This window comes from Papio anubis, chromosome 3 (assembly GCF_008728515.1).
Source record: "Papio anubis isolate 15944 chromosome 3, Panubis1.0, whole genome shotgun sequence".
Taxonomy (NCBI): Eukaryota; Metazoa; Chordata; class Mammalia; order Primates; family Cercopithecidae; genus Papio; species Papio anubis.
In genome coordinates this window covers 170,354,503-170,375,341 of record NC_044978.1, presented here as the reverse complement: position 1 = coordinate 170,375,341, position 20,839 = coordinate 170,354,503, and the positions used below count along the sequence as shown (strand labels likewise).

At 37.2% G+C, this 20,839-nt stretch overlaps 1 long non-coding RNA gene across 2 annotated transcripts in view; it reads left to right on the top strand.

The window, feature by feature from the left end:
* Nucleotides 1–20,839, top strand: part of LOC103884242 — a 45,463-nt gene that overhangs the window by 9,420 nt on the left and 15,204 nt on the right. For both annotated transcript variants that reach the window (XR_004182838.1, XR_004182837.1), the window contains one exon: nucleotides 751–926. This is a non-coding gene — a long non-coding RNA (uncharacterized LOC103884242). The remainder of the gene's footprint in view (nucleotides 1–750; nucleotides 927–20,839) is intronic.

Below are 20,839 nucleotides of genomic sequence, written 5' to 3'. Positions count from 1 at the left end.
TGGGAGAAGTGAGGAAAAATCAAGATTTTGGTGTCAGGGAGAGATTTTTCCCTCTCATTCCCTCTGCTTCTCTGTACCTTGGTGTCTTTCAGACAGATACTTAACCTTGTTGTAGCTTTGCTTTCTCTTCTATGAAATAAGGATCATAATCTTGTTTTGCATGATTACCATGTGGATTAAATGGGGTTGTGTACCTGAAGCATGATTGACAATGTCTGCCTTGGCTGGAGTTGCCTACCACTGCAAGTATTATTGCAGGCATGTCTCTGCCGCTGTCATTATTATAGCATTTCTATTTTTTACGTCAAAATTATTTGTTAATGTGCTCTGTGTGTCTGCTTTTTCCCTTTGTCATGAGGGAACTACCTTCTGCAGTCTCTGCATCCCTATGCTCAGCACAGGGTGTATCTTGTACTAGGTACCCAAAAATACTTATTGAAATCAACTATAAAATATTTTAAAATATTTTCTATGATATATAATACCCACACATGGTCATAACAACGATGGTGATGGCAATAAACATTTGCACCACTTTACAGTTTAACAAGGAACTTTAGCATATTATTAAGCTGTGTTCCTTGCTTCATTTTTCTTTACCAAAGAGCATCTTTATTTACCAATTCCTCCACTTAAAAAAAGAATGTGTTACTTACTGCATTCATTAATGTTCGTGAGAAATGTACCTGTGTGCTCTTCTTTTGATGAATCTGACCTATAATTTGATTACATAAGAAAACATCTCTGCAGGGACTCCCTGAAGAAACAGGAAAGAGCACAGGAGATGAGGAACAAACACAGCCAATGGCGAGGCCTTCAGTAGGGTGCAGGGAGGGGGTGCTGCTGTTAATAAGAAAAGAAGAAAGAAGATTTTCATCTAAAATGAGAAAAGAGAAGAGAGAAAACAGCTGCATTTATATAAGATGGTATGATTTGCTTCTATTCATGGGCATAATGGGAAAAAATAACTTGAACATTGGGGTTAAAATTGGGTTGAATTGAAAAGAAATCCAGCTGGATAAAATGGCAGATCTGAACGGAAATGTAAGGTATCTCTGAAATGGCATTAAGATGGTGAGGAAAACAGTCATATTTTAGGAGGGGTGATTGCTCTATGACCCAGAGGAGCCTGGGCTATATTATTCATTTAAAGTTCTCCGGTTTCCAGCCTGTAAGAGTTCAGAGACTTGAGCTTCACTGGGCTAAGTCTGCACTAGGCAAGGGTGGGGCTGAGCTGGCTCCACTGGCATTGTGGCAATCTATGGAAGGTTCCTGTGCTTCTGACTCAGTATTTCTCCACCCTAGTTGTGCAGTAGATCAGTATAAATTGAAGCCCCAGTTTACCTTCACTACCTCCTCTCCGCCACTCAGCTTGTCATGACCTGCTTAGCAAATAGCTCCACAATTCCTAGGAGCTGTCCTTCAGTGCTTTCCTCTCAACTCCCTTATCCAGTCCATCAACAAGTGCTCTCAATTCCACCTCCTAAATATGTCTCTAATCTGAACCCGTTCCTCCTCTACTTTCAAACCACTAGTCCAAGCCTTCGATATTTTTTACATTCTAATTGGTCTCTCTGCTTCCCCTGTTGCCCTTTTCATACTCAATCTCTTAATAGGAGCCAGAAGGAGTTCTTCAAATGGATCAGATCTTCAGTGGCTTGAAAAACCAACCCTCCCAAAATGACTTAGCCAGCCCTGCATTATGTGGCCCATGCCTTCTGCTCCAGACCCTTTTCTTACCATTCTACTGTTCATCCACCACACTCTAGACACTGGCCTTTATTCAGGGTTTTCCCCCAGCCATGCATCTTCTATTATTCTGTGGGTAGCAGGGCCCCAAAGGCTCACTTATGTCCCTCAAGCCTTATGGTTCATGTACATACAACTCAGGTGACTAACTCTGACCTCCAATGACCTGTCCCTTATCATACCCCCAACAGATGTGGTTACTTTGTCCAAAGCACTTGGCCTTCCTCCTCCACCTGGTCTTTGCCAGATTGGTGAAAAGAGACAAATCTAAACCATCTTCAAATCCCATTCCTTCCCCATTTTAGAGGTTTAGCAAGTAGCTGGTGCAGTGGGTCTGCTATCCACTCTCCTGGAACAGCTCCTATAGTGGGTGCAGCCCAGCTTTGTCTGGGGGATAATGAGTGCTGGAAGATTGTGTACTCTGTGCTACTTCAAGACATATAAGCTTCCTCTTCTGAAGCCCATTTCATATATATTGCAAGGCATAGTTTCAGTGTCTTTCTGCCCCTTTTGCCAAATCACTAAATTCATCTCATTTTCATCACTAGAAAATCAGCTCCAAGGGGGCAGGAACCCATCTGACACATTTACCTCCATATCCCCTCCGCTCCTAACATAGTATTCAAGAGCACCAACGCTGCACCCAATAGCCTGGCAGACTCTTGGCCTAAAACTTTCTGGATGTTTTGAAAGAGATACATCAAATCTCTGTACCCCCTTCTTATTCTTTGTAAAATAGGAAAAATCGCTTTCTACGTTTGGGTAGATTAAATGAGCTAACATACACCAAACACTTAGAATAGTGCCAAACACTTGAAAGTTCTCACATAGATTTGAATGATTCTTTTTATTGGCCTGTGATAGATGCCCAACAAATGTACTTTGAAAGAATGAATGAATGGACTCTGCAGGTATCAGCTTAAACATCATCTCTTTAGCAAGGTTTTCCAAGAAATCCAAGCTATAGTAGATTCTTTTCTCCAAGGGCACATTACCCCAGTTTGTCCTTCTCTTCTTTGTCTCGCTCTCAGGATCTCTCTCTCTGACTAGACATGATCACTCTGAAGGCAGCCTGTGTTTGCTTCATGGACACATCTTTCCAGCAAGTGCTTAGCACATGAAGTTGCCCAGGGTTAAGTACTGAATGAAAGAAATGCAACAGGAAGACTGAAAGGTTTTTGGACTGTGTCTGAGTAGTTGTGTGTATCCAAGGAATGCAGGACATCAGAGGTCAAAGCTAGATATTCTCAGATCTTATGCACATGGACCAGAAGACTTTGGGGATCCAAGGGCAGTTAGATGAGGGAGCTTTGGAGACCCAGATGCCAGTGACTAATGGGATCAATTAATTTGAAAATCCACACATACACACTTAAAATCAGAACAGTACCAAATATAGCCAATATAGTCATGGTCTTTGGAGTCAAAACTGGTCATAAATTCTGGTTCTGCCACCTACTGGCCATGTAACTTAGGCAAATGCCTTAACATCTTTGAGTCTCAGTTTCCCTATCTATATAATAGGGATAATTATCATTCAGTTCATAAGATTATTGTGAGAATTAAATGACAGAATGTGTAAATTTTGCTTATGATTTATAGTATTGAATTCTTATGTCTATTCAGTTCCCCACTAGATCATCACTAAAATGAAAGTAAAAGAATGAAAGAGGAGAGGTAGGAGAGGAAAAACAGCCTATGAGAAATAGCAACATGTATCAGAAGCTGGAAAGTGCATGGAGTAGGGGTCGGTGACACAGCAGAGCAGAAAAAGCAGAAGCAGAGAGGAATGAGGGTACAGAGCAAGTCTGAATTTAACCTGTAGAACCCTAGAAAGGCTTGAAACTTGGAAACATCATGAACTGCTGGGCCAGAGGTGAGGATCCAGATGAAAATCAAAAGAATTAACTGAAAGTCTGAACTAGATCAGTAAGACTTCTGGATGTCTCCACCTCTTGCTGCCCAAAGACAGCTCCTTTCCTCTCCTCTACAGAGACTGGAGGTTTAGTCTCCAACCCTGAGGGCACCAGTGAGAAGGAAGTGGAGGAGTGAGGCATCAGGTTGAAATCAGAGGGGTTAGGAGAGAGTCTAGACTGAATAGTGAGACACTGCCTACCTGCTTCAGTTCCTGTCTTGTGTCTAGAACTTCATCAGCCAGGGGTGTTCCATTGTCTGTCCACTAACACACATAGGAGATCAGAAAATTATTCTATGGAGAAATGGAATTGCAGAAAACTGCTACAGATATTGGCATCCTGACCGTGTATGGGCCTCCCCAATTAAAAATCCAATTTGGCCAGGCACGGTGGCTCATGCCTGTAACCCAAACACTTTGGGAGGCTGAGGCAGGCGGATCCCCTGAGGTCAGGAGTTGGAGACCAGCCTGGTCAACATAGTGAAACCCTGTCTCTACTAAATATACAAAAATTAGCTGGGGGTGGTGGCACATGCCTGTAATCCCAGCTACTTGGGAGACTGAGGCAGGAGAATCACTTGAACCTGGGAGGCGGAGGTTGCAGTGATCTGAGATTGGCCATTGCACTGCATCCTGGGAAACAGAGTGAGACTCTGTCTCAAAATAAATAAATAAATAAATAGAAAAACCCAGTTTGCCTCCAAACTACCCTGCAGTGAGGCTTTCTACTCTTGTTTTAGTGACCCATTCTCAAATATGAAGTATCATTAGATACTTGAGAAATGTGTGAAAAACACCAGACAAAAAGGAACTCAGAAGAAACAAAGGCAATAGAGAAAGCAAAAAAAAAAAAAAAATTAAACTTTTTCTATTAATACCTTTAGATATATAAGGCAAGATCTTGAGTCTATGAAAAAGAATAAGATTACATAATAAGGAGTAATAAGGAAAAAACCACTTTTCAATTTTAAAAATATAATAAATGAAATGAAAAATTAATGAGAAAGAGTGGTAGAAATATCAAGAAACTCTTTCAGAAACTAGAGTAAAAATCAAATAGATGAACATTAGGATAGAAGAAATAAGAAAAATTAGAAAACTAATCTAGGGAGTCTAATATCTAGGTAACAGAGATTTTGGAAAGAAAAAAGAGAATATATTGAGAGAAAATGATCAAAGAAATAATACAGAGAAATTTCCAGAACAGTAGGACATTACTTTTCAGGTTGAGAGGGCCTACCCAATCCCCAACACAGTGAATAAAAATAGATTTACAGAAATTTTAGACTACCAGTGAAAATGAGAAGAACCAAAAATTTCACATAAAAATACAAGTCAGTACAAAGAAACTAGATTAAGGATGGCATTAGAAAATAAGATAAATATGCTATATGCCAGAAAACAAAGAAAAATATTTTTAAAATTTTGAGGGAAAATTATTTTCAACATATAATTCTCTAATGAGTCACCTTTCAATGAAGCCTGAGTGTAAAATAAAGCCATTTTCAGATAGAAAAGAACTTAACATTTTTATCTCCTACATATTCATTTTTAGGAAGCTTATGGAAGATGTATTTCAGTAAAACAAGGGAATAAGCTAAGACATAGAAGTAGAAAAATCCAGAATCCAGGGAACAGGAAAGCTAACAGAGAGGCAGTGAAGGAAAGTTCCAGATTGCAACCATGGAGCAGTCCTAGAGAGTCATCCAGTTTATGTTCACATTTTCAGCCACAGCATGGGAAGTGGGAAGACAGGCAGAGCTCAGTAGATTCTAAGAGCTGAAGAAACAGAGCTGGGAGGCTGGAGAAGCCAAGGCAGCTAATAAAATTCACAGGGTAGAGTACCAAAGAGAAAAGTGTTGTGGAGAGAACTCCAGAGATTTACAGAGGATCTTTCTCAAGTATATAGTTGAGTGTTGATGCATATCTGTAATACAATGCATGCCTATGAGGAAACTATTAAAGATCAGAGGAAGAACCACCCCGAAGGATTAGAGGGAACAGTATTCAGAAGTTATGCAGGGCTGGGAATAGTGCCTGTACCCGACAGCCGAAGTGGAAAACCTTGTAATTCACAAGACATTCATGAATAATGGTCTTGCCTCAGTAGTGGAGAACAACTAAAGCTACCTGGCACCCAATCAAAAATTATCAAGCATACAAAAAAGCAAGAAAAAATTGCCTTAATTAGGAAAAACATCTATCCATTGAAACTGACCCAGAAATAACAGAGGTGGTAGAATTAACAGACAAAACATTAAAAATTATTACATCTGTATTCTATATATATTTAATAAGTCAGAGGAAAGACGGAACACGTTAGGTAGAGACATAGAAGAGATTTAAAGAAGACCCCAATCAAAATTCTAGAGATGAAAATTACATCTAAGATGAAAAGTACACCGAATAGGATTAACAGCCCATTAGACATTGCACAAATCTTACTCAAACATTACTTTGATTATGGAACAGCTACAAAGTATTTTTAAAGTTCTGAAGGAAGCAGTGCTCTTAATTATCATTTATAATCAACACTGGACTTTCCTATTGACAGTACCCGTGAGTTAATTAAGAAGTCACCTGGCATTGATGTTGAGAAACCTGACATGTCCTTCATCAAAATAGATTCTTTTCAAGCCACAGAGGATAAGTTCTACCTGTTTAATGATACTGAGTGGTTGGCTCATTAGCTTGTCATGACTACCTCCCCTTCCCAAACACATGCATGCCATGTTTTTAACCTCTTGTGCTATAAATAAAAGAGTCTAATGGGAAAAGCCCAGGATTTTGAGGCCTGGTTTTCCATATTGTTCAATCAATTTTGAATGTGTTCTAGGCATGCTGTGAGGTGCCAGTGACTCAGTGACAAGACACAGCACCTGTCTTTATAATGCTCAAAATTTAATGGCAAGAGACAGATGAGGAAATGTGCAATTATGATACAGTATGATATGGTTATGATGGGAAAGAACTGGGTATTAGTGAAAGCATACACCCTGGTATTTTAGATTTGGAAGCTAGAGAAGTTTTGGAGGAAATGAGGTCTTTTATGAACCTCGAAATATGAGCAGGAGTTTATCCAGTGAAGAGTTGGAACATGGGTCAAGCAAAGGCCCAGAGCCAAGAAAAGGCAAGGCATATTTCAGAAACTGCAAGCAATTCAGCATGGTCAGAAAGCTTGAGGACTGGTCTTGGTGAGAGAGAAGGCTGGTGAGGCTTGATTTGGATATTGTCCCAAGGGGAAAAAAAGGAATGGAAGGAATTTATGATGTTATCACATTTACTTTAAAAAATGTTGACTCAGAATAAGATGTCAGAGTTGAAGAGAGGGCAGATGCAATAATCCCAGTGAGGCGAATGTTAAATGGCATGAGGCAAAGGCTGCCACTATGGAGAGAAATGGATACTTTCAAGAGAAATGTAAGAGCTCAATTCAACAAAATGTCCTTGGTTAATGATAGGGCCTATGAAAGAATAAGAAGGCTTAGGTCATTTTTGGCTTGAGCAACTGTAAGTCCCCATCCCTGAGTCACTCTAACGAGCTTTCTTTCCTGAATGCCCACCTGCTGGCTACTACTTGTAAAGTCCCCCAGTCCCTGTGTGGGCTAGTGTCTGTTTGAATTCACATTCTTGGAGCTCACCTCAGTCCCCAATGTTATCTGGCAATGACTGTGCATATTTTGAGTCAGCTTTCATTCTACTTCTCTGTAGTGCTTCAAACCTCCCACCCTCCTTAAAACTCCCATCCAATCACTCATCATTCCCTTTTAAGTCCACAGACTTGCCTTCCATTTCACTAAAAACAATCAAAGCCAAGCAAACCAAGTGATGCTTGTTACCCTCTCACCCCCTATATGCTAACTTATCTTTACAGCTTTCCCTTGACGTGCAGAGAAAAATGTGCCCTATTGCACTGTAAACACAATTTCTCTGCCTCTGCACTAGATCACCTCCCTTTTCATTTCTTCAGTCACCTGGCTTTGGGGCTCCATCAATTATCTCCCCACTCTGCACTTCCTCTACTCTTCTGTTTCCTTCCCGCCAACATCTAAATATTCCCAAACTTCTGCCATCTTGGAAAACCCTCCCTTGAGTCTTTCTGGCTTGCATGGCTCTTTCTTTTCTGTTCAGTTTGCCTAAGACCTAGCCACCCTTTCTCTCACCACTTCTGACTTTCCCATTGATTCCTTAGCCTTCAGAGGCCACCTGTGGGCTAAACCTAGTGCATTTCTTTTTAGCTTTGAGATTACTTTTCTTATTTCAGCAGCACTTAACATGACTGAAACCACTGGACACATTCTTCAAATTATTTCTTCCCCTCACTGTTCCTTTCATTCCCTTTTGCCTATTCCTCTCCCTTTGTTGGAATGTAATAAATTCATATTACCTGCAGTTTTATATTCAGGTCATTTTATTTTCTACTTAAAGGATTTTAACCAATATTTGGCTTTCTATATTTTTATATAATAAATGTGTGAATATATCTCTTTATAAATCATTCATCGTTTTTGGATAAAGCCAAAGTTCCCCTAAAATGCCACCCTTTGTCCCTTCCTATATTGCAGAGGTAACTGTGTTTACCTTTTGGTGAGGTTCACTCCTGAGTTTGTTTTCTCGGTCTTTACGTACACACCTATGAGGGGTCTTCAAAATGTTCATAGAAAATGCATATTATGAACAAACAATGCATGGTTTTCACCTTTTTTTTGCACCAAAATAAACTGATACTAATGTGTTATGCCATGTCTGAACAGGATCTAGTTTGAGGCACTCAGAAGGATAATATATCAGTTTGAAAAGAATCCTTATCAGAGAAACATGAATTCTGCTAAAATTGAAGCAAGAACAAACATCAAATTTATGGTGAAACTAGGGTGAAAAATTGATAAAAATCATTGATGCTTTATGAAAATTTATGAGGATAACGCCCCAAATTATTCAGCAGTTTACAAATGAATAATTTGTCTTAACAAGGAATAAATCCAATGTTGAAGATGAAGCCCACAGTGGCAGGTCATCCACATCAACTTGCAAGGAAAACATTCACCTTGTTTGTGTTTAATTGAAGAGGACTGATGATTAACAGCAGAAATAAGAGCCAACATCATAGACATCTCAAATGATTCAGCTTACACAATTCTGAATGAAAAATTAAAGTTTAACAAACTTTCCACTTGTTGGGTTCCAAAACCATTGTGTCCACCAAATCATCTGCAGACAAAAAAAAGTTTTGGATGAAAAGTTTAAACAAGTGGGATCAAGATCCTGAAGCATTTTTTAAGAATTATAACAGGAAATGAAGCATGGCTTACCAATATTATCCTTAAGACAAGACATAATCAGAGCAAAGGTTACTAAGAGGTGGAAGTGGTCCAGCCAAAGCAAAAGTGAACCAGCCAAGAGCAGAGGTCATGGTAACAATTTTGGGGGATGGTCAAGGTATTTTGCTTGTTGATTTTCTGGAAGGCCAACAAATGATAACATCTGCTTATTCTGAGAGTGTTGAGAACATTAGCCAAAGCTTGAGCAGAAAAAACAAAAACGTCTGAGAAAGCATTACTAGAGAGTCCTGTTCCACCATGACAATGCTCCTGCTCACTCCTTTCAGCAAACAGGGGAAATTTTGGGAGCGTTTCAATGGGAAATTATTAGGCATTCACTTTACAGTTGTTATTTGATGCCTTCTGACTTCTTTTTGCTGCCTAATCTTAAAAAAATCTGTAAGGGACACCCACTTTTCTTCAGTTAATCGTCGAAAAAAGATTGCATTGACATGACTAAATTCTCAGAACCCTCAGTTCTTTAGGGATGGATGAACTAAATGGTTGAAATCATAGCTTACAAAAGTGTCTTGACTTTGATGTGAAATCAAATTTACATATTTTATTTTTACCTTTTAGTTCCACTTTCCATAAACTTTCTGAAGTCCTCTAGTATCCTCAGTCTTTAGGGCCTTCCTCTGCCCCAGAGGTCACCACTGTTTTGGTTTGATAGAAATGGTACCAAATCTTTTCCCATGCATTTATAGACCTGTATAAATCCATGAGTATTTAGTTTGACTTCATGGAGGTTTAAAAAAACTTACATAACTTATTTTTGCAAATTGTCTTTAAAACAATGACAATGTGTCTTGAAAAATCTTTCCTTGTTACTACTAATGGGCCAATCACATTCTTTTAACATACAACAAAGCGTTCTATGGGTACTGTATTAGCTTCCTATTGCTGCCATAACAAATTACCACAAACTTAGCGGTTTAAAGCAACACAAATTTATTTATTTATTTATTTAAAAATAATTATTTCAGGTTCAAGTGTACATGTGAAGGTTTGTTACACAGGCAAACTAATGTCATGGGGGTTTAAGATGTATGGTTCAGAGGTCAGAAGCTGAAATGGGTTTCACCGGGATAAAATTAAGGTATAGGCAGGGGTGCACTCCTTCTGCAGAAAGTGCAGAAAGAGAAAAGTGACAGACAAGAATCTCTTTCCTTGCCTTTTGTAGCTTTCAGAGGCCACTTGCATTCCTTGGCCGTAGACCTTTCCTCCATCTTCAAAGACATCAGTGTAGCATCTTCAAATCTCTCTCTGATTCTAACATTTCTGTTTCCCCTTTTCATGGATAAAGATCCTTGAGATTACATTGATCCCACCTGTATAATCCAAGATAATATCTCATGTCAAGAGCCTTAATTTAATCAACTGCTTAGTCCCTTTTGCCACGTGAGGTAACATAATCACAGATTCCAGGAATTACAATGTTGACTTCTTCTGCATATCTCAGGGCCCTTAGTCTGTAGCTGTTTTCCTCTTTTTTCTTTCTGCATTCTCCTTGGTGATCTTTCTCATTCTCCTGGATGATGCTACATTTCTATCTCCAACTCCAGTTACAGCTATTTATTGAGTATATCTGCCCTCTGAGATCCCACAGGCTCTGGAACCATGCCGTTTGTCTTCTTCAGGTCTTTGCACACTAGCTCTCTTGGTTTGAGGACTTTTCCCTCCTTTCAAGCCACACTATCTTCTTTGTCTTTCAAGACTCAAGGTGTTTGCATCCTTCCCCAGGATGTTTTCTTTCCAGATCAGTTCTCATACCTTCCAGAACTATGCCTATTGCAGTTTTCATCCTGTATTCTAAATGGCTGTGTTTTACTTGTCAACTTTCTGGGCTTATCTATTATTTCTCGTAACCCTAGTGCTTGGACCAAAAGTAGACATTTAATCAATGTTTGTTGAACGTATGAGGTCAGAAAAAGCAGTCCTGAGGGCAACCATTTGCTTTGAAATCTGTCTTAAAGTTGCAGCTACCTCTAGATTTCCAACCCATGAACTTCTAACATTCACCAACTGGTACAGTTTAGGAAAAGGGGGCTGCAAGTGTGACTTCATGCCAACGCTCCAGGGGTTGTCTGAAGACCTCAGTTCATATCAGGTGTCTCTGCATGCAGCTACTTTAGGTCCTGGGAACCTTCCCTTCTTGCCCATCCAGGAAGAGAGGTGAACTGCTCCTCACTGTCACTAGTCCCAGGGTCCTGTGCTTGTTCTCATTAGATTTTCTATTCCTGCCCATTCCTTTGCAGGTATTTCCTTTACTTTCTCCTCCTTAGCTTATCCAACTTGAACATGCTCTCTGTTTACTTCCAGATCCCTGACTAACAGGGGCAATGGTCACGTCTAATCTGTAACCAGATCCTCAATATTTCAAACCAAGCCTGTATCTCAGCACTCAGTTGATGTTTATGGAATGAATATTGAATGTTCTGTGATAAACTTACTAAAGTTTATAATGTCATAGTGTAATCATGAAATGTTATAACTGGACCTGACTTTAGATATTTTCCACCCAAGACCCATCATTTTATCTAAGCGAATTTCAGTTTGGAAATTTTGATAGAACAGAGAGTGTGCAATAATGGGTAGAGGAAATATTTCAGAGTCATGTAGACTTGAGTTTGGATCAGAGGTGCCACTGGGCATACTCAGTTTTGTCAACTGCTAAATGAAGAAAATATTACATCACTGGGTTGTTGAGAAGATTAAATGAGCTGATGCACCTGAGTTCCCTGGTATAGAACACAGATGTCCTGGTTTCCATTCCAGGGTGCATGCCACCATTTGGCCAACCAAACTGAGCTGAATATGTGATAGTTTAGTATATAGAAAGCACTTCGTGTGGCCCTACTCCTGGCGTGTACGTCCATGCTGCTAAACCAGTGATAAGAGATGAAGGAGCTCTTGCGGCCGGCTCCCAGCTGACTCTTCCAGACCATATTTTGACATTTATGTTTTCTTCTCTTTCATTCTGTCGTTATATTTGTAGCTACAATTTTTATATTTAAACACACTCATAGAAGATAGAAAAGTTGAAAAAAATGTTGTTCAAGGGGATTCCACATTTGTTCTCCAGAACATTATTTTCTGACTCCACGTCTCTTCCTGCAAAGGTTCTTCCAGGGTGGGTGCTCTATGAAACAAGCTTCCTATTTAGCTAAGCCTCAGGCAAGCTCATCGTCTTTTTTTTAAGGGATAGAATGTGTGGGTCTGCAGTCCTATTCTAGCAAATCTCTTGATACAGCAAACATTTCCTGAAGTCCTATTTTCTTCCAAGTATTTTGAAGCTTGCAAACGCAGATATAATGAATGGAGCCTTTAGCGTGAACAATCGCTCAACAGCATAAGTTATTTTAATGGGCCCATCACTTGAAACTAAACTTCCACCATCTGTTCTACCCTTTTACTGCAAATGCAAAAAGAACACCATTCCCAGTGGCATCATAAAAAGTTCGATATAAGTGATTTAAATGCATGTTTTGGTTTTGTAGTCAGTGCAATATACATCTGAAGGAAGGCTCATATTGGATTTATTTTTTATGGCAAAATCAAAATTCAGAGTGGAAGAGCTTCTCTGTTAACTGAGTACCTTTAGAGTTGGCATGGAATAAGTTCTATCATGTCATTCATTCATTCATTCATTCATTCATTCATTCATCTTTCTTTCTGCAAATACATATGGAATGCCACCATGTACTTGGCACTATACGGACACTTGGAATATAGAAGTTAACAGTGACAATGGGTAAGACCCCTAGCACCTCTAAAGGAATGTAAAACAGGACATTTCATGTAAATACACATAAAAATCACATGAAAACATAAATTTCATGTTCTGCTTCAGAATACTAATGTGAAGGAATAAAAAAAGTTTGCAGTCAGCCAGCTTTTGATTTAAAATTCCCAACTGCTCCACAATGTAACCTGAGACTGTTTTCTTATTTAACAATGACTTACATACTTAACTTTGTCTCCTCATCTGGAAAATGGGAGTAGTAATATCTCCCTCATGAGTCTGTAGCGATTGAAAAAGTTGTATACACAAAGCTGTTAGCTCAGGGCTTGGCTCATAGTTGGTGTTATATGTTAATTCTTCTGTTTTCTAAATAGCATTTTTTATGGATTTGGGGAAATTACATCTTAAAGTAATATTTCCCCTTTACTACATAAAATAATACACTCATAGAACACCAGAGTAGAAAAGAATCTAAGAAATATTCAGCTTTCAGCCTGGGCAACATGGGGAGGCCCTGTCTCTACTAAAAATACAAAAAAATAACCAGGCATGGTGGTGTGCACCTGTGGTCCCAGCTACTAGGGAGGCGAGGTGGGAGGATTGCTTGAGCCCGGGGACAGAGGTTACAGTGAGCTGAGATCGTGCCACTGACTCCAGCCTGTGTGACAAAGCGAGACCATGTTTCGAAATAAATAAATAAATAAATAAATAATAAAAAAGGAAAATTCAGCTTTAACTTAATGTTCCATATTGTATAGATAAATTTCATCCCAGAGAGAATTAGCAACTAAAGTCTCACAGTATGCAACAGTTTCTAAAGCATTTTGGTTGTGTACCTATCAATAAAAAAATTTTAAGCATGCATTTCTAATATATATATATATGTCTCATATATATATATTTGAAATCATGGATAGCTACATTAACATATTATAGTCTGGGCGCAGTCCTCACTCCTGTAATCACAGCTCTTTTTGGAGGCTGAGGCTGGCAGATCACCTGAGGTTGGGAGTTCGAGACCAGCCTGACCAACATGGAGAACTCCTGTCTCTACTAAAAATACAAAATCAGCCGGGCATGGTAGTACACGCCTGTAATCCGCACTACTCGGGAGGCTGAGGCAGGAGAATCTCTTGAACCCGGGAGGCGGAGGTTGCAGTGAGCCGAGATAGTGCCTGGGCACCAAGAGCAAAACTCTGTCTCAAAACAAAAACAAAAACAAACAAACAAACAAAAAGACCAAAAAAACCATATTACCTACATTATTATATATAATAGAAATAAAAAAGAATGAGATAATATGAACAATATTTATTGTCTCACTGGTTTTAGTGGCTTCCTACTATGCTTAAGGCATGCATATTGGTCTCTGGAGGCACACTGTATGCTTGGATGAAGCTTATTATTAACATTAATGTATAATTCCACAGTCAAACACTTTTTGAAAAGATATTGAAGAGATTTTTAACTGACTGCATTATTTCTATCTTTTGATGGGGCTGACCAAGAACTCATACCAGGAGGTCAAGCATCAAACTCTGCCGTTTTCTTGTTTTTCTCCTGCATTATGCTCAACCCACCATTTCTTTGCAGGGATATTTTCAGCCACTTCTCCATTTCATGCTGAGTAGTCTGATTAGAACTGGACAATAAAATGCATATCCACTTAACCAGGTGCATGTTAATATACTGACAGGGAACAGATGTGTGAGGGAGCTGCAGCTGTCCCTTCCCTTCATGGGACTTGTCCTTGAGAGCACTCTTTGCACATTATGTGGCGTGTGACCCTCTCACATAGTGATCAAAGGTGGGTGAGAGTATCAATGTGTATATAAAACATTAGCAAAGCTCTTATTATTTCTCAAGGATGAATAGTTAAATAGTTTTTCTTAATATTTTCTTTCCGCTGTCCCCGAAATGGCCATGCTCACCTGACACTGAAGGACACTGAATTGCTGGAAGTGGAAGGACTAGAGTCTATTGATTTCAGCAAATGTTTTTTCCTCAGAAAATATAATTAAGTAAATACAAAAAAACTTTATTTCATTGTAGTCTCACTTGTTCAGAAAAGTGTGTATACCAAAGTGCACACCTTCATGAAGCTTCCTAAACTGAACCCACCTCATGACCATCATGAAGATCAAGAAATAGAACCTTCCCAGCACCCACTGTGGTTGTGTGCTTCCATCTTCCCCCACATAACGCCTGTCCTGACTTCTAAATCCACAGATTAGTTTGCTTGTTTTTCTAATTTTATACATAGGGAGTCATACAATGGAAATTATTTTGAATTTGGATTTCTTTTGTGTAACATAATATTTGTGAGATGTATCTGTGTTGGTAGGTGTAGTGTGGTTCTTTCATTTTCTTTTTGTTTTTGTTATGTAGTATGTCATTGTTTGAGCATATAATTGCTTATGTATCCATTCTAGAGTTGATGAATATTTGAGTTATTTTTGTTGTATGGTATCATGAATAATACTCCAATAAGGCTCATACATTTGGGGTGTGCGTGTGTGTGTGTATATACATATACACACATATATATACATACACACATTTTAATTGGATATATACATGTATATCCATTTAAATATATACTTAAAATATGTTTATATATAAAATACACTTATATATAATTATAAATATGCATTATAAATATAAGTATAATTACATATATAAACAGTGGATTTGCTGAGTCATAGATTGGATATATATTGAGCTTTACCAGGTAGAGTAGAGCACATATTAATCAACCATTGTCACAATAACGGCATGAAGTTAATCACATCAAAATGAGCAACATATAACAATGAGCATTTATTACTCACCCATCTGTGGGCTGGCTGGGATGCTGCTGATTTAAGTTGGGCTTACTCAGGCTTTGCTTGGGTGTCCCTCATTGTTCTCGGACCACTAGCTTCTCTGGGTACATTCTTTTCCCAGCAAGAGGCTGAAACCAAGATGGCCTGCCTAACTGCAAAAGCATATTTCAAGCCTCTGCCCATCCACCAATATCCTCAGTACGATGCAAGTCAAACCCAAGGGATGGGGAAAAATCATGCCACTCACCATGAATATATAATTCTATTACAGAGAAATGTGGAAATTCGCATCAGTAATTAAATTGGCCAGATAGTTTTTTAAAGTGTGCCAATTTACGCTGCCAGCAGTGGTTCTTAAAATTCCCATACTCCACATCTTCAACATTTGGCATTTTCAGTCTTTTTAAAGATAGTAATTCAATACCATGGTTTTAACTTATAGCTATCTAATGATTAATAAGGTTGAGTACCCTTTCATATGTTTATTGCCTTTTCTAAATTGCTTGCCCAAGATTTTTACCCATTTAAAAAATTAGGTTGCCAATCTTTGCCTTATTGATTCATGGTATATATTCTGACTAGGAATTCTTTGTCAGTTACATCTTTCCCCACTCTGTGCCTTGCCTTTTCACTCTTTTAATTGTGTTTTGGATGAATATACACTTTTTATTTTGAATATACCCCAATTATCAATCTTTCCCTTTATGATGAATGCCTTTTATGTCCTCTTTAAGAAGTCCTGGTCTACCCTGAAGCCATGAAGATATTTTCTCATGTTTTCCTTCAAAAGCTTTATTTTTCTTTACATATTTAGACATGCAATCTCTCTGGAATTGGTTTTTATGTATTTTATAAGGTAATGATTCAGATTCATATGGATGTCTAATTGACCCAGTACCACTTATTGAAAGATCATCTTTTCCCTACTGCAGTGCTGGGACACTCTCATATGAAATGACCATTATGTATTATCCATCCCCGAGCTGTTTTTTGCATTCTGTTGACCTATTTGTCTGTCTTTATGTCAATATTACACTCTCTTATTTACTGCAGCTTCATGATACATCTTGACAATTGAGACCATGAACCCTCTAGCTTAGCTCTTCTTCAAGATTGTTTTCACTTTTCTTGACCCTATATTTTCATTAAAAATGTTTAAACCCACTTGTCAATTTTCACAGCAATCCTTCTGGGATATTGATTAAAATTATAATGATTAACTTGTGGAGAATCGATTATCACACTTCTTTCAGTATACAAGCATGAAATATTCCTCCATTTTTTAAAGTATTTAAAATGTTTTACTCAATAGGTTTCTGTGTAGAGGTCTTGCACCTCTCTCTCTCTCTCTCTCTCTCTATATATATATATATGTATATATACTGGGCTTTTAATTTTTATTTATTTTATTATATATAGAGAGAGGTATATATAAATATATGTGTATATTTATAGTTACAAGTTTTTGAGCTACAGTAAAAGATGTCTTTTAAAATTTCATTTTCTAGTAGTTTTTTTGTCAGTATGTAGAAATAAAATTAATTTTATATTGTTTCTATCTAGTGACTTGCCCAAATTTACTAACAAATTCTATCTTATCTGTATTTTTTCAGATTTTTATATACACAATAATGTTATCTGCAAATAATGACAACTTTATTTCTTTTTTCCAATTCTTATATCTTTTAGTTCTTTATCTTGCATTATTACTTTGAATATATTATTACATGGTGAAATAAAATATTTTCTGAAGTTCTTCCTGTAGGTGCCCTTAATCAAATTTAAACTGGTTCTTTCTAGTCTTAGTTTGCTCAAAGTTTTTAATGGTAAATTTTATCCATTTTTTTGCATTATTAACATGTTTGTGCAATTTTTTGTTATTCTATTATATGGCAGATTATAATCCATTGACGTTTGAGCATTACATTAACCTTATGTTCCTGAAATAAGCACAATGTGGTCATAATAATTCTTTTCATGTGTTGCTTAATTGGTTTTGCAAATATTTTGTTTGGTATTTTATTTATTTATGCTCATGTGAATTATTGGTCTTTAGTATTTTTCTTGCAATATTACTGTCAAGTTTTGATTTCAAAGATGTACTGGCCTTACGTGTAATATGACTTGAAAAGGCAACCGGCTTTGTCCATACTCTGGAAAGGTTTGTGTAATATTGGTGTTATTTCTTCCTTAAAGTGTTTGGAAGAGTTCACCAGTGATGTATCTTGGTATGGAATTTTCTTTATGGAAAACTTTATTTACTTCAATATCTTTAATACCTAAATACATATTCAAATTACTTTTTCTTGTTTAGCTGTGGTAAGTTGTTTTGTAATAAATCACTTATATAACCTACATTTTCAAATTTATTTGAAAGTAGTCTAACTTGTTCAGTAAAGTGTGCATACCAAAGTGCACATCTTCATGAAGCTTGTCAGTTATATCTTTCCCCACTCTGTGCCTTGCCTTTTCACTCTTCTAATTGTGTTTTGGATGAATATACACTTTTTATTTTGAATGTAGCCCAATTATCAATCTTTCCCTTTATGATGAATACCTCTTATGTCCTCTTTAAGAAGTCCTGGTCTACCCTGAAGCCCATATGAAGTGCACACCTTCATATTGGTCGCATGTTATACATTTTCCATAAAAATTTATGGGTATAAATTGATCATAATATTTTATTAATCTTAGTGTCTATAGAATTTGTAGTCATGTCCTGTTTTTCACTGATGGTATTACTTTTTTGCAACTTCTCTTTTTCTTGATGTGTTTTATAATGGATTTATCAATTTTGTTAACTTTTAAAGTATCAACTTCTAGATTTATTGATTTTTTTATTGTACATTTGTGTTGTATTTCAGTAATTTAGAATTTCGTCTTCATTATTGTCTTCTTGACATGTTTTTCCTGTCATCATCTTATATCATGACTTCAAACCTGTCTTCCTATCTGCTAGGTTTAATTGAGGCTATACGTTTTACTCTGAGCATGATTTTAACTACATCCCATATGTTTTGATAGCTTGCATTTTTATTATTCACTTCAAATTATTATTTAATTTCCATTTTTACCTTTTTCTTTCACTTATAGGTTATTCGATAGTGTAAAGCTTAAATTGAAGATATTTGGAGATTTTCCAGTTAGCTTATGCCATTAATACTGTTCTTGCTTAATTTCATTGTAATCAAAGGATATATTCTCATTTAAATCATTTAGAATTTGTTGAGACTTACGTTATGGTACAACATATGGTTGGTTTTGGCAACTCCTATATGTCCTACCTACCCCAAAATAATATGTTTTCTGCAGGTTATGAATGCATTTTCCTATATAAGTTAATTAGATTCACTATTGCATACATGTTCAAATCTTACATTTCCTTAGTTTTGTTTATGATGCCATATTCCACTGATTACTGATAGAAGAATCTTAAAATTTCCCACTATAATTGTGGCTTCCTATGTTTCTCCTTTGAATTTGGATCATTTTTCACTTTATACATTGTGAAACTGTGTTATTTTCTGCATAAAAATTTATATTAAAAATAGTTTCCTGTATATTGACTCTCTTATAATTACAACATCCCTTTTATCAAAATTTGTTTTTACTTTTTATTTTTAGATATTGGGTCTCATTACGTTGCCCAGGGTTGTCTCAAAGCCCTGGACTCAAGCAATCCTTCTGCCTTGGCCTCCCAACGTGCTGTGATTACAGGCGTGAGCCACTGCACCCAGACTTCCCTTTTAATCTCTAATAATATTCCTTGCCTTAAATTCTATTTTGTTTCGTATTGGTTGCATGTTACACATTTTCCATTCTTTTACTTTTCTATTTTCTTCTATGTAAGGAATATATCTTGAAAGTAGCATAGAGTTGGTATTTTCATTTTTTCCAATTTGGCAATCTTTGGCTTTTAATTAGAGCATTTACTTTGTTGACATTTTATGTAGTTACAAATATATTTGGGTTTAAATCTATCATCTTACTACCTTTTAAAAATCTGTTTCACTTTTTTCGTGTTTGGTTTCCCTAATTTCTTGCCTTCTTTTAGATTTTTTAAATTATTTCAATTTCTTCTACTATTTGTCTGTTACTTTTACTTTTTTCTAGTCTGGATTCCCAAGAAATACAGCCTGAGATGAGGATCCGAGTTCAAGTTATTTACTGCAGGGATGCTCTCAGGAGGAGAAGAGTAAAGAAAGCAGAATAGGTCAGGGAAGAAGGTCAAGCAAGAGTGGCTCTCTGCTGTAGACTAGGTTCAATATAATCTAAGGGGAATCTCTGGGGCACAAATTGCACCATAGAGTTAGTCCTCCTTGAAGGAAGGGGGCTTTTTATACTCCTGTCAGTCAAACATTGTTCAAGTTCTGTTGTGGTGGCTGGGGAAAGAATGAGGGTCCATAGCCCGCATTTCCCTGCTTTTTAATAAGGTTAATTTTTAAAATATTTGCTCACCATTTGTGATTTTTCTCCTGTGAAGTGCTTGTTCATATAGATTGTCCATTTATCTATTGGATTGCTGGTCTTTTTCTGTATTTCTTTATATATTCTGGATATTCATTCTTTGTCAGTATATGCTGCAAATATTTTCTTTCTTGTCTTTTCATTTTTTTTTTTTTTACAAATGGGAAGTCTTAAAATTTTTTAATTTTATTTTAACATCCAGGGTACATATGCAGGAAGTGTAGGTTTGTAACATAGATAAATGTATGCCATGCTGGTTGCTGCACCTGTCATCACCTAGGTTTTAAGCCCCGCATGCATTCACTATTTTTCTTGATGCTCTCCCCGCCCCACCCACGCCCTCCCCTGACAGGCTCCACTGTGCGTTGTTCCTCAACCTGTGTCCATATGTTCTCATTGTTCAGCTCCCAATCATAAGTGAGAATATGTGGTGTTTGGTTTTCTGTTCCCACATTAGTTTGCTGAGAATAATGGCTTCTAGCTCCATTCATGCCCCTGCAAAGGACATTAGCTCACTCCTTTTTATGGCTGCATAGTATTCCATGGTGTATATGTACTGCATTATCCTTATCCAGTCTATCATTGATGGGCATTTGGGTTGATTCCATTCTTTGCTATTGTGAATATTGCTGCAATAAACATACACTTGCCTGTATCTTTATAATACAATGATTTATATTCCTTTGGGTATATACTCAGTAATGGGATTGCTGGGTTAAATGGTATTTCTGGTTCTAAATCTTTGAGGAATTGCCACACTGTCTTCCACAATGGTTGAATTATTTTGCATTCCCACCAACTAATTTGCATTTTTACA